The sequence below is a fragment of the Centrocercus urophasianus genome, unplaced genomic scaffold (genome assembly GCF_019232065.1).
Source record: "Centrocercus urophasianus isolate 14NV4802_14NV808 unplaced genomic scaffold, USGS_Curo_1.0 seq_11, whole genome shotgun sequence".
Classification (NCBI taxonomy): Eukaryota; Metazoa; Chordata; class Aves; order Galliformes; family Phasianidae; genus Centrocercus; species Centrocercus urophasianus.
In genome coordinates, this window is record NW_024884253.1 from 70,622,715 (window position 1) to 70,636,103 (window position 13,389).

The 13,389-nt window shown below is 40.1% G+C and overlaps 1 protein-coding gene across 2 annotated transcripts in view; it reads right to left on the reverse strand.

Moving 5' to 3' along the window:
• Positions 1–13,389, reverse strand: part of MYO10 (myosin X) — a 151,241-nt gene that overhangs the window by 88,898 nt on the left and 48,954 nt on the right. The window lies entirely within an intron of this gene.

A 13,389-nucleotide genomic window follows, 5' to 3' on the forward strand; every position in this document is an offset into this window, starting at 1 on the left:
TAAACTCCTATTCCCCATACAGTTCATGAGTGATCAGACTTGCAAAATGATATAGCTTGCCATTCATACCTTCTTCTTGCACTTCTTTCACAATAATTAAAGCCCCAAATATATGTATGAAATTATCACGTACTGACAATACACTGAGGTCTGAGGTTTTTTTCTAGGCAAAAGAAATCTAGTTTTACAATGGACTACTGTAATACCTTATTAGATGAAAAATAAAACAAGCAAATAATCATCATCCAAAAATCTAAGGCCAACCAACACAAGGTAGTCTTCCATTCCTTACTGTACACCTCACTTAAACTCAAATTTCTTTGGAGAAGAATGTTTTACGCTGCAAACAGGAAAAAAAATATACGGATCAAACAGGCTACCAGTGTTAGTATTTCATCTGAAAACAACCTAAATGTTAAATGTTTCCACCCAGGTCTCCGATAAGGACCGCCACCAGGTTAGGTCATGCTTCTTAATGTAATTAGCACATTAAGTTCACCATACAGCAAGTATTTCAAAGCAAATGGCTGCGCTAATTTCTAATTAATGTACTTCTAAGATAAATTTCAGAGGCATGCTACAAATGAACAGTAAAAGCCCTTTAAAAGCCATAACTCAAATACTCTGTCATAGAACACTTTTATATATCTTTTGTAAAGCCATGGAAAGTACACTCAAGAGTTGTACATATCCCCAAACTACTTAAACAAACTTTCAGGAACACTGACATCGCTGAAGTTTATAAGCCAATTGCTCAGCAATACAGCTTCCCATTTCCTGTTAATTTACATCTTGACAACTCATACTTATAGACATTTGTCTGCATCTCACAGGCAATGCTACTTTGGCAACACTAGTCCCTGCAAAGGTCATCACTGCAAACTAAAAATTAGGTCAGGGTGTTAATGCAAATATTTTAATAAGGAGGAACACCAAAAAAACAAACCTTCCCAAATCCTCTGAAATAACATTTATAAAACCAACTGAAGGAGTGCAATAAGCAGCAGCCCAGCTGTTTATGAGCACTGCAGGACTGCCCGTGCAGGCGGGGGATTACGCAGCAGAATGGAAAGGAACAGTTCTGCTCAGGAAAAGAAAACCCATCAAATGTTTTTCCAAACAAAAACATATGTATGCTGCTGCTAATGAAAGACTGAACAAGGGCAGCAGCCTAATCAAAGACCAACATTCAGGCAAACAGATTCTTAACAGTTACTGCTACATGATTTTGCCTGTCTTGCTGAGACAAATGAGAAGAAGAAACAAATGAGAAGGAGCAACAGGCAGAATGCAGAACAGACCTAACACTGAAGCTTTGGGTAGGATAACCCACCAGCTGACTGAGGAGAATTGCCTGATGAAATCTGTTCACTGAGATCCTATCCCAGACTGAATATATCAAATACTGGCACAGACATTTGAAACAGTTAGAGCTGCCATTCATTCCACAAGAAAGTATACTGGGGTAAAAAGAAGATACAGGGAACAAATTTCTAACAAATGCTAAAAGGCTGTGCAAACATCAATGGGACACACAGGTCACATGAACAGAGAAAGGAAACAAAACATTATTTCTAGAAGGAGGATTTTCATGTTTGTGATATCTAGTCTTTGATAAATGACGCAGAGGTTAATAGGGTATGCAGAGAATTCTGCATATCACTAAGCTAATTTACTGACAGAAAATTCTCCAAGGAAAACAACAGGACAATTGACCTGCACATGGTAGGATGACTTAAGATGATCTTCATACATTCATCCTTTGTATTCAAAACCACAGTTTCCTCTTGCTTAGGCACATCTTTCTCATACTTCCAGCTCTTTCACACATTGCATTCTTGGTTAGATGTGGAAATGTCTCTGAGAGCTGACTCTTAAACGTTCCTTTATGCTTTCTTATCAACCATCTAGAAAAGACACTAACTGGGCTCAGTGGCTGTCCCCAAGACCAGAAAGAACAACGGTCCCTTCCCCATGTTTTATTTTCACCAAAACCATGTATCCTTCAGATTCCCTAATTCCACTGTAAAACTTCAGCAAAGTCATCTACCATCAAAGCCATTAGATAAGGGCAGCAAAATCACATGATAGATCTCATGTCCTTCAAATGGGCTCTTGGTAGCCCCGCTGCTCGAGCCCAGAGAAGCTTGCTTTGTTTTTTTCATCTTGACTCATGCCTTTGTTAGGACACGTACGTGAAAAGGCTGCCTTGAACTTTAATGTTACTAATTAGAAGGTCACACTATGAAATATTGCAGCAGATGAAATCCCCAGGAAATGAAAGCTGAGAGCCATTCAATGGGGTCAGTGTGCAGAAAAGGAAGATACCAAGTTGGCTCCTGAACTTTACAAAGACCATGCTGGCAGAGCATAGGAGTGTCCACCCTCAAGGATACTGCCAGCATTTGGGGAAGGTCAAGAAAAGCACGCAGGAAACTTGGAACAAAATCTAAAACAAATAAGAATTCAGCAAAAACTGCTTTCCTTTCAAGATATAAATGGTCCAAGATAACAAACATGCTGAATATATGGAAAACTATAAATTAAACCCTAAGACAGGATGCAAAATAAGAACTGTCAAAGTTACTGTGGAAATGAAAATTAGAGGTTGAGATAGGAAGGAGCAATGCAAACAGCAACAACAGAAGGAACAAACTCAAGAAACATAAGACTAAACAGCAAATCTAGCTGAACTCCAAGAAACAGTACTTCATGAGGAAAGAACATGTCTAATCTGCTTGAGTGTCCTTACCATGCCTTACCTTACCACTGTGATAAACACACCAAAAACAGACTCAACCGCTTTCAATTACCCACCTGAAAGCCCAGGGAATGAATGGGCCCCAGGTGACAAAAAGAAAGGCTCTCACAGCTGCTGTAGGATTCTAAAATAAGGTAGACAGGAACTATCAAATGCCCAAATATCAACAGCTTGCTGAAAGAGCAACCATACCTGCAGGCTAGAGGAACAGTCTTTACTAACAGTATTGAAGATTGAAAGACAGCAATTGTGCTGTTGAACCAGATTACTTCCTCTAGTAATAACAAAGATAGATTGAACAGACAGTAACTGAGTACAGAAATACATGAATGAACGTTAGAAATAGGGTAACATGCAGAAAATGTGAAAAGAAGACACACTGGCATGGTTTTGAAAGCCGTTTTCAAACTCTGATGAGACATCCCCATGCTCCAATTCATGCTTATTTAGAACTCAGCAGAATTATTCACTCAATTCACTTGTCTCCAAAACATGGTATATTTTATCAGCCTTGCTGTGACAGGGCCATACTCAGAGCAGTGTCAAGATCCACCTGCTCCATAACCATGCTTCCTGCAGCATTCATAAGATCTAAGAAGACAAAATGACAGGCTCTAGAGTGAGAACTGCACTCATGCTTCCAAAAATATTACCCAGATGAGAAAGGATGACAAGCAGAAAAAACAAAGTCATCATCTTACAATCAGAACATCAGCCCTTCATGTAGAGCCAAAGAAAAAAGTTAGAAGGAACCCTTGGCAGCACACAAGAACTTCCAGGACGTGAGCATGATCTGCATTGTACACACTGGACATCTGACAGTGCCTTTTCTTTGCTGAAGACCAGTAAGACACTCTCTGATGCACTACAGAAAGCTGCAGAACTTCCAAGAGCATAGCAGGATTGAGGATGAGACTGTAGGTAAGCACTGAGCAAAGGGGTTTTTGGTGGCTGAGGTTTTGCAAAGGGTCTTGTTCCAAAGAGGCAGAATGTCTTAGAATAAACCATTTCATATGGGACCCTATCTAGAAAGCCAACAGCTCTTAGGTCATTTTAAGACACAGGCAGACAATGAAAATAGTGGCTTTATTAAATAAAAATATCATTTTACTGTACATTTTCTGCATTACATATTGCATATATTCACAAATACTGTTGCATCAGCAATGCCATACTGTAATCCACGATGTGCAAGTATGTATTAGGTAAATCTGTGTCTTTATATTCAATTATTTTACATGAATATACTCTTAAATCTACCCATGAACTTACTGGAGAAATACATCAAGAAAACAAGCAATCAACAAATCAAGAGTTTGAGGCATATGACTGCAATTAAATTTATTTCATTTATGTTTTTAGAAAAGCAATAAAATCAACACGAAATAAACCTTACCATATCTCACTTCTTTGCACTGAAAATGACATTTTTATCCTGTGCAAGCAATATGGCGTAAGAAAAAATAAGTCTTTCCAGTATTCCCTTGGGGAATACCACAAAACAATATCTAGAAACCAGTCCTTAGCTCAAAATCTAACGAAAATCACATTTGGAGAAAAGATTTAATTTGTAAATGCAATTTATTAACACCAGGAAAGAACGCTAGAGCAGGCACTCAATGACAGGAGCACACAAGCTTTCTCTCTCACTGTTTTATTTCATGACATGATGCCAAGTGACAAAAATACCTGCTTGAATAAGGGCATTAATCAGTATCATGGGACTTTGCAACAGCTGAGTCAAGTGAATTTATGATAATGCTGAATTAAGTGCTTAGTTAAAGCATATCAAAAAGTGCACAATCCTCATTTCTTGCAAAAGCAACAAGTCACACTCATGGCTTCCCAGCCTGCACACAGCCAACACACCATCAAGTCTCTCAGGGTGTTTTGCACGTGACAGCTGTGTGTTTAGTTTGACGCTGATGAAGAATACTGGATGGGAAGACAGCCAAAAGTATGCTAAAATGTTCCTACTCAACAACTAAGTATTTGAGTTATGACAGAATCTTCATCATTTTAGAGAGATTTCAGTAAGATTTTTATTTGAAGGCAGAAATGAGCCTACCTACACCTTCTGTACACAGAAACAGTCAGTTAAAAATACTGGCTTTGTTCATGCTCTGCTGTTAGTCTGTATTGAGGACCACCAGTATTTCCCTTGTGTTTAGAAGTTAGAAGAATGCAATAAATCTTGCAGGATCTCTTTATACATGACTCCAAGCAGAAACAAGAGGACTTCAGCTCTCATTATAAATTGCAGAATGCAGCATTCCAACGAGAAAAATAAATCATTAAAAGCTCAAGGACCCGGAGATTGAAAACAAAAATAAAAATCTAGTGGTTTACATTTTTTTCGTGACGAGAGCTACTGGCTAAGTGTATGCTTTAGATACAGGACAAGGAAGTGCTCACCCAAATGAGAAGCAGCTTAATACCAAATGTAAAGCAAATTAACATGGTCGTTCTACTATCAGCAAGATAACAGTGCAACCCAAGTAATGCTTCTATCCAATAACTTAATGTTTCTCTGTAATAGCTGACCTTAGACATTGATCCTGTTGTCCCTAAACAATCTATCAAGCAACAAGATGTACTAGTGCACAAGGCTTGCTTTGATACAATATAATTTAATCTTTCTCAAAACAAGAGAAAGTCATGAATAAGTTTATTATCTATTATACAATGGAGAAAAATTAAATAGGTCTCTTATATTAAGAAAAAGAATATTACCAACTAAACTGATACTGTAACACCAACAGCCTTTCCTTCAGGCAAATATCCCGTACACAAATTACTGAGAATCAGTTTCTTTTTGTTCCCACTTTACAGAATTCCTCTCTGCCTACCCTAGGAATCACTCCATTCCCCATCTTCCTTTCCAAGTGAGATGCCAGGGAGGTGGTTGAGCCACCATCCTTGAATGTATTTAAAAACCATTTGGATGCGGTGCTCAGGGACATGATTTAGCAGAGGGTTGTTAGTTAGGGTAGATGGATAGGTTACAGTTGGACCTGATGATCTTTAAGGTCATTTCCAATCTGAGCAATTCTGTGATTCTATGTCTGGATACTCGCTCTGCCCATTATTGGATCTATCACATCAGATGAGTAACACACAGTTCTGCATAATTACCTGTTTTGCTTTCACTCTTTGCTCACTTCAGGTCCACCCAATTTTTAGCCTCAGTTCCTCCTCTTCTAAACCTTTTTCTCACACAGAATCATCCCTTTCTGCTTCTGAACTCCAGAATGTGAGCACTGCTGTCACTGTGGTGGAGCTCTTCTTTGCTCTTTCCCTACATGTTCACTGAGATCAGTAAGCTTGTCTGGTCAAGACTTCTCACCTAATGCCTATTCTGCAAGCACTATTTCAAGACCATTTATTCCACACATGGCCTATTTCCTTTTGCAGACAAGCTCTACTATCAAGTACAAACAAGCTCCCAATTACAGGTTCAGTGCTCATGACCCTTTAATTGAGCTTGCCTATAAGACAATGAAGAAATTTAATTCAAATTAAACACATTGATTTTACCCAGATTATACTACAGTAAGCTTCTAGGCTGTCCACACTAATTCTGACGAGACAAAAACTGCATCTTTAATTTCTTCACAAATGACCTTGTATGACCTATAGTTCTCTGCATATGAAGACACCACAAAGCTTAATTTTTAAAAAGTCCACCCACCTATAAATACCATAGTGCTGCAGAAAACCTGAAGCATCCCTGGCACATCACCGCACTGTGCTTCAGTATGGAAAAGTACCCCTTTCTGCCTGCAAACTGAGAACTGAAAGGATTGCAGCTTCCCAGGTGTTTGAGGGCACGTAACCAAAAAAAATAGGCAGAAGACAGACCATAAGATATGACTTAGGATCCTCGCTGGACAGCAGGTCAACAAGATCCAAGCACCTACTAGAGGAACAAAGAAAGGTCCAGACCAAACTCTGCTACAGTTTGGGGTATGGTTTGGGGGGGTATTAAAATGCCCCAAATCAGCACTACAAAAGCATCCCACTGGAAGCAGCACCCACAAAAAAGAGGTAGCAATGATTCTCCCCTTGCTTCCAGCATGAACCACCTGAACTAGCTCCAAGGAAAAGTAGGTGAAAACTGCTATTTCCTTCTCAGAGGAGAAGACCAAAATGTTCCCTCTCAGAGAACCTAAGAACATCCAAACACCAAAAACCCAGCAACAAAGGAAATCCCTCTGTCACCCGTTATCCATCATTTGCCACGCAACAGAAAGTGCATTTCCAGACAATGGAAGGCACTGAAAGCATTATCTTGACTGTCAACACCATTTAGAGATGGAGTGAAACTCCCAATTTTAAATTCATATTTATTCAATGATTTAGACGAGATAAACAATGATTATTTGCAATTGAATGAACAAGAAAGAATTTGAATAAAATGCCCTGCTATCAAGAATTGAAACAACTCTATTCAAAAAGCAGCCTGCAAATTCCACCAGCTTTTTTGAGTCACACAGCAATTCATCTCAATAGGCCATTTTTCTTCCAAAAAATAAGAAAAAACCTGCAGGCAGCTGATTAGACTGCCTCTGAGTCTGGAATATGAACAGTCTTTGTGTAATGTTGCAGTAATAAAATCAGAGGCAACATTTATTTGGCAGCTCGAGTTCGAAGCAGCCATTCATGCAAAGTCAGCCTTGCCCTGGACGAAGGCTCACTGAAGAAGGTTACACCCTGACAAGGTCCTCTGGGAGGGAGAACAAAACCAGAGCAATGTCTGCACAAACCTTTCAGCCTCATTTCTCTCTGTTCCTCTTTACACCATGCTCATATGAACTGACCTGTATATGCAGACAGCCTCCAAACCCTGCAGAGACCTTGCCTTCTGTTCACCATGTCCCATGTCCTTTGATAATGTCACTAAAGCTGGTGAAGGCAGTACAGCAAAGGAGGATGACAGGTGGAGTGCGTGTGGAGAAATTCTCTGGGAACAAGGCACCCCAACCACTACCATCCAACTTCCACTCACAAACACTAACCTGGCTCTGCTGCCCCAGGTAGCAAAGAAGCAGAGCCAGCACACCTGGGACAAAATTAATGAAGGAGAATCATAGAATAGCTTGGGTTGGAAGGAACCCTGAGGATCATCAAGTTCCAATCCCCCTGCTGCAAGCAGGGCCACCAACCTCCAGATCTAATATAAGACCAGGCTACCCAGGGCCCCATCCAACCTGGCCTTGAACACCTCTAGGGATGGGGAATCCACAACCTCTCTGGGCAGCCTGTTCCAGCACCTCACCACTCTGCGAAGACTTCTCCCTGACATCCAAAAAAAGGATAAGTAAAGGAAACCCTGCTACTGCATCAGCTATAAAAACGAAGATGTTCTTGTAGCATCTGATGCTGGAGGCATCTCTTTTGTTCCTCCTGCAGAAAAAAGACAATACCTGATGGGCTCAGGTACTCCCACTGAGATTGCTGCAGCAGTCAAGCTTTCAGTTAACTGACTGCTCTTCAGCGCAGCCAACACCTAAACAAGGATGTAACATTAAGGACTGTGAAAAAATGGCAACACCAGTGCTGCCAAGTAATGAAGTACAGTTCTTAATAAAACAGAAAAAATAAATGTTAAGAGAGGTGTCTTAAACCATCAATCAAATAAAACAATACAAAGAAATAAAACACTGATATTTTTCCTGAATCCAGTGTTGAAGTCAAAAATGTCTACTGAGTTACGTATTTTATGTGAATTTTTATGATTTAAAGACTTTGCAACTTGCACAAGCACAGAGACTCATACACAATTTTAGCTTTCAGATCTCCAGACAACATTAATTATAAAACTCTTGTAATTTAAGTATGTTGCCATTTTATTTAAGTTTCTCCAAAACTTGGCTTGGTTTCTCCTATTATAAATACCTTTCACTTCACAGCAATAATATTTAACTATAATCAAATACTTAAATCAAATAACTTAAAATCAAATGACTTTTTGTTCACAACAAGAATGGGTCTGTTTCAGTGTTACCTTTCCTTCTTAATTTAAAAGCTGCCTTTTAGGTTCTTCCATACTGACAGCTTTCCAAAGAAGCAGAATAGTCAAAAGGTTAACACGACAGTAAGTTTGTAGAGCTCTGAAATCCTCTTTGAGGGACTAATTTTCAAGATCATTTGATCCCACTCCGGTGAAATGTAGATAAGAGCGTAGCATTACTTTTGCTTGTTCAAATAAAAGAATTGCGAGGTTTTGTTTTGTTTTATTTTTGTGCCATGAGGAAAAAAAAAAAAAAGAATATGAAGGATTGGTACAAAGCTCTGTATAAGTTCACAGAGATTCAGAAATGGTAAATCCAAAGTGATGCATGAGCTACTCATTTTAACAGACAACGAAATCCACAGATCCCTTTTACTCTTTTTTTAAAGCTAACTTTTGAACTTTTTATATTATATAGCCAACTGTTTTGTAAAGACAAGCCAGAATCTCCATCTTACTGGCAACAGATTCTCTGCTCTCCTTTCCATGTCCTATGCCCCTGCCAGTGGTTACTGCTGTTATTCCTGAAAGCAGGGACTGGGTGATAAATGATTCAAATGACACACAAATCCTGGCTCCCATACTAGTCCCTGTCACCCTCATTTTCTAAAAGAACAGTCTTTTCACTGTGCCACTGTTTACCTGTTGTTCCTGCAGGTCATCTGTGGTGAGAGGTTTTGACACATTTATAACTGCTAACTACAGAGCCAAGAGCATATTTTATTCACAGCCCAAAGCCTCTTCATTGAAGGACTTCTTTTAAGACTGTTAGTTCTCTATTCAATTCTCTTTCTCCAAAAAGCAAAGTATATAATGCTAACTAATATGTGAGGATGTGGGAGTGTAAAGGGGAGGAATTCAAGCCCTGAATGCAAGGAGCTTCTAAGCACATCTATATGAAAGCAAACATGTACATGATGACACATAATGCATAATGGAGAATGTTCAAAGCAGAATTACAAGTAGGTGAATCTAACACGTGGCATGTTCCCTCAGCATACAGTGCAGTTTTTACAGTAGCTTTGTTCACAAGGCTACTCTATTTCAAAGTTAACTTTTATCATGAATACCCATCTCGAAAGAATTTGTCAGCCTTTCAGGAAAGCGCTGCCTGAGGAGAACACAGCAAGGCCAGTCCTTCCATTACTATATTCATTAATCCAATTAAACAACAATCAGGAATCTTTCCAGCTCTGGCTGAAGACAATGGGAAGATGTTCTCAGATGACACGGGGAAGGGGTGACCCCTTTTTTTCCTGTGTGCCCCATTCTGACACAGAGGCAATTAATTACAGGGTAGGAAGCAACAGATCACCCCTCAGTGGGTCTTCAAAGCTGCCTTTCAACCTGTTCAAATTAGCTCTGGGTCTCACAACAGTACAGTTTCTTCCACCCAAGCATGTGCCCCAGCTATCAGAAACTTGTTTTTTTCTTGTTAGCAGTGTTAGCAATACAACCTTTATTTAGGTTGTGTATCAATGCCTATGAAGTCCACAAATGAAAACACTATCACATCATAAAACAGGTGCAGGCAGCTCACTCAAAGTCAAAATTAACTAATGTCACTGACATAGCCAATAAAGGCTGTATAAGCATTGGTGAGAACAGCACAGCCTTGGGCCAAAAGAAGTTTAAGACATATTGCAAAGCATACACTGGGGCTAAATCTCACCTGGCTCCATACACTGCCAGTAGAGTGCCTTCTAAGCACGGTACATGAAGCAGGACACTGGTGTGCATGGTACAAGGACATCGAAGTTCCTGTCTGGAACTAGCTTGGATATAATAAGAGATCACTAGTGACTTCACTGCTCGCCTCGCATGGTCCAGCAGTAAGGCCAACATCAGTGACACAAGGGGACTAGGAGGCAGTGACAGAAGAAGGCTCTGGCCAAGGAGGTAGTGAAGTCACCATCCCTGGAGGCATTCAAGAAACGTTTAGATGCTGTACTAAGGGACATGGTTTAATAGGGAAATATTGGTGATAGGTGGACAGTTTGACTAGGATGATCTTGGAGGTCTTTTCCAACCTTGGTGATTCTATGATGTGTAGCACAAAGGAAACTGACTTTGCAACAGCACAGATGAAATGGAGAGAAGCAGTTCTGCTTCAGCTCTGCACCAAAGTAGAACAGTCTTCCTGGATGCTGGGACACTATGGATCACAACAACCTCTTTGTGGCACCCAGTGCTCCCAGGGACAGGGGTCCATCAGCTGCTCCCCAGACCCAGCAGGAATCACAGGGACTGGGATAAGGTGGGGAAAGGGGGCCAGAAGCAGGAGTAATTGTGAAACAGCAAGACCACGTTCAATCAGCACAATGAGGGCTGACCCACCATCCCCAAAAGACAGCTAGCTGTGGCAGGAAGAAAGCCTGCTGCAGGAGAGGCCTGAACAGGTCTGGACAAGTGTGAAACAAAGCTGCATGCATCTTCCAACAGCAGCCAGCCGGCCGGCCAAGGGCCTTTCCATACAAGTGTAAAACCACCACCCACACGCTGAGAGGCCGAGTGGGATTGCATTGCCCCACGCCTCTCAGGGGGCTGCTACCAACAGCTCAGCTGCCAGCTCTGCACATTTTCCTCTTGTGACTCCATTTTTTCCTCAGATGTTTGTTTATTTTTAAGTGTGTGTGTGTGTGTGTGTGTGTGTGTGTGCTGGGATGGACACACACACTCCACACATACATACACACACACACACACAATACAGCTGAAGTCTTCCAGCCCTCCTCTGCCTAAGGACAGCTCTGGCTTCAGATCAACAAACACAGCTGAATGTTTCACAGCATCCAGTCATCATGAAACCACAGCGAAGTGAGAGGGAGACAGTGAAATAAGAAGGCTAAAAAAAAAAAAACAAAAACAAAAAAAACTACTTTTTTTGCTATAAAATTTTACATTTCTGGTACAAAGAAGGAAAGATCGCCTGGAGATACTGAGGTACAAATAATTAAAATGCAGTAGTGCTTCCACTGTCTGCTTTAGTGAAAAATATTATTTTGTCTATAAAGCTTGGTTCCATTATAAGTATAAAGAACAAACCAGACTCAAAGAGGAATAAGAGATGCATGGTGTAAAAGAGCTTTTCTTCTGTCTTTCCTAGACTCACTACAACTTCCCCTTTTTACATCCTTTGAGAAAACTGCATGTATTTCTCTTAATTTCCTGTTACTACGCAGGTAAGAATCTCATTTCATTGCACCTTTGCACCTGTGAAGAGCTTGTGCTTGTTAAACACAAAACCTTCAGAAAAATAAATAAATTTAAAAAAAAAGCGAGAGAGGACTAAGTAAGTGGCACTGCTAGAACTCAGTCATTCCAGGGCATGAATCAACAAGTACAGCACATGGAGTGGTCAAAAGATGCAACAGATTCCAAAGTAGTGTCATAAGTTTTACTTTGTGACATGGATATTGCGTGAGAACATGCATTATATGCAGATAAGGAAAAGTAGTTGCTTGTGGCTGTAGAAGTTTGACAGACTGTTCTCCAAGTCACTCCCATAAAAATCAGTGTACAAACTGGTTGGCTTACATTTGAACTACGAACCTTTTGCCTTGCAAGAAACAAAAGGGCAAATTTAACACAGGAAGGTTGCCCACTAACTAAAACGTGCACAATTTGATTTCTCACAGCTAACCTGTCTTTGCGTTTGAAAAGAAAATTACATATCAGATAGCATGTATGTGTATGTTGGACAAGCTCAGTTACAACTGGTTCAAAATGAAACAAGCAAAGAGCAATTCATAGCTCCCAGGGTAGTACTTCCATAGTTGTGTCATAATGATGAAGGAGACAGACAAGGAAGATGCCTTATATTTAGAAGGTTACTTGATATCTTTGTATTTAACCATGGTCTTTGTAGTTCTAGAAAGAAAAAAAAAAACCAAAAAAAAAAAAACAAAAAAAAACACAAACCTTTTGCTGCAAAGAAAAATACACCAAGCATTCTTCTTTGATTGTAAGGATACAATTTGGTTTTGAATTTGTCTCGACAAGCCTCAAGCACCCTCTAAAAGCTCAAGTCTAGGTAAAAAGGCTAGCTACACAGTAACAGGAAATATATTGAGATTAGCCCAGTGTGCTACTAAGAATTTTTTAAAGAAAGGAGAAGTGGATGAAAATTAGACCACCTTTTCTGACTACTTGCTTGGGAACAAAGGGTTGGGAGATTCATGGGTAATGCAAACTTTCCTATTAGTGAGCAGTAATGCCTTCTACACACACTCCCATGATACACTCGCCTATCCAAACAGGTTTATTTTACAACGTTTTCTGATAAATGTCACGTTTTAAAATACAGCTACAGAGATTAATGGGAAAAAGCTCCCCTGCAAGTGAGGTAGGGCTGCTTTTTTCCCCATATTAAGATCAGTGTTCTCTTCCCCTAAAGACACCACCCCTCTCACCTTCCAGAACAGGCTTGGCTTATTACATGCACAATCTTGTCAAGGGTGCAGTCTTCCTGCTAGCATACAAACTATTTACTCTTACTACAGACACTTAGAGTGCGCAGTCCTTTACGTGAGAGAGACTCAGAGAGTGGGGAATATAGCAACACGTCCACAGGGGACCAAGGTGAGCTGGTAATAAACAACCCTTGGAAAACCCT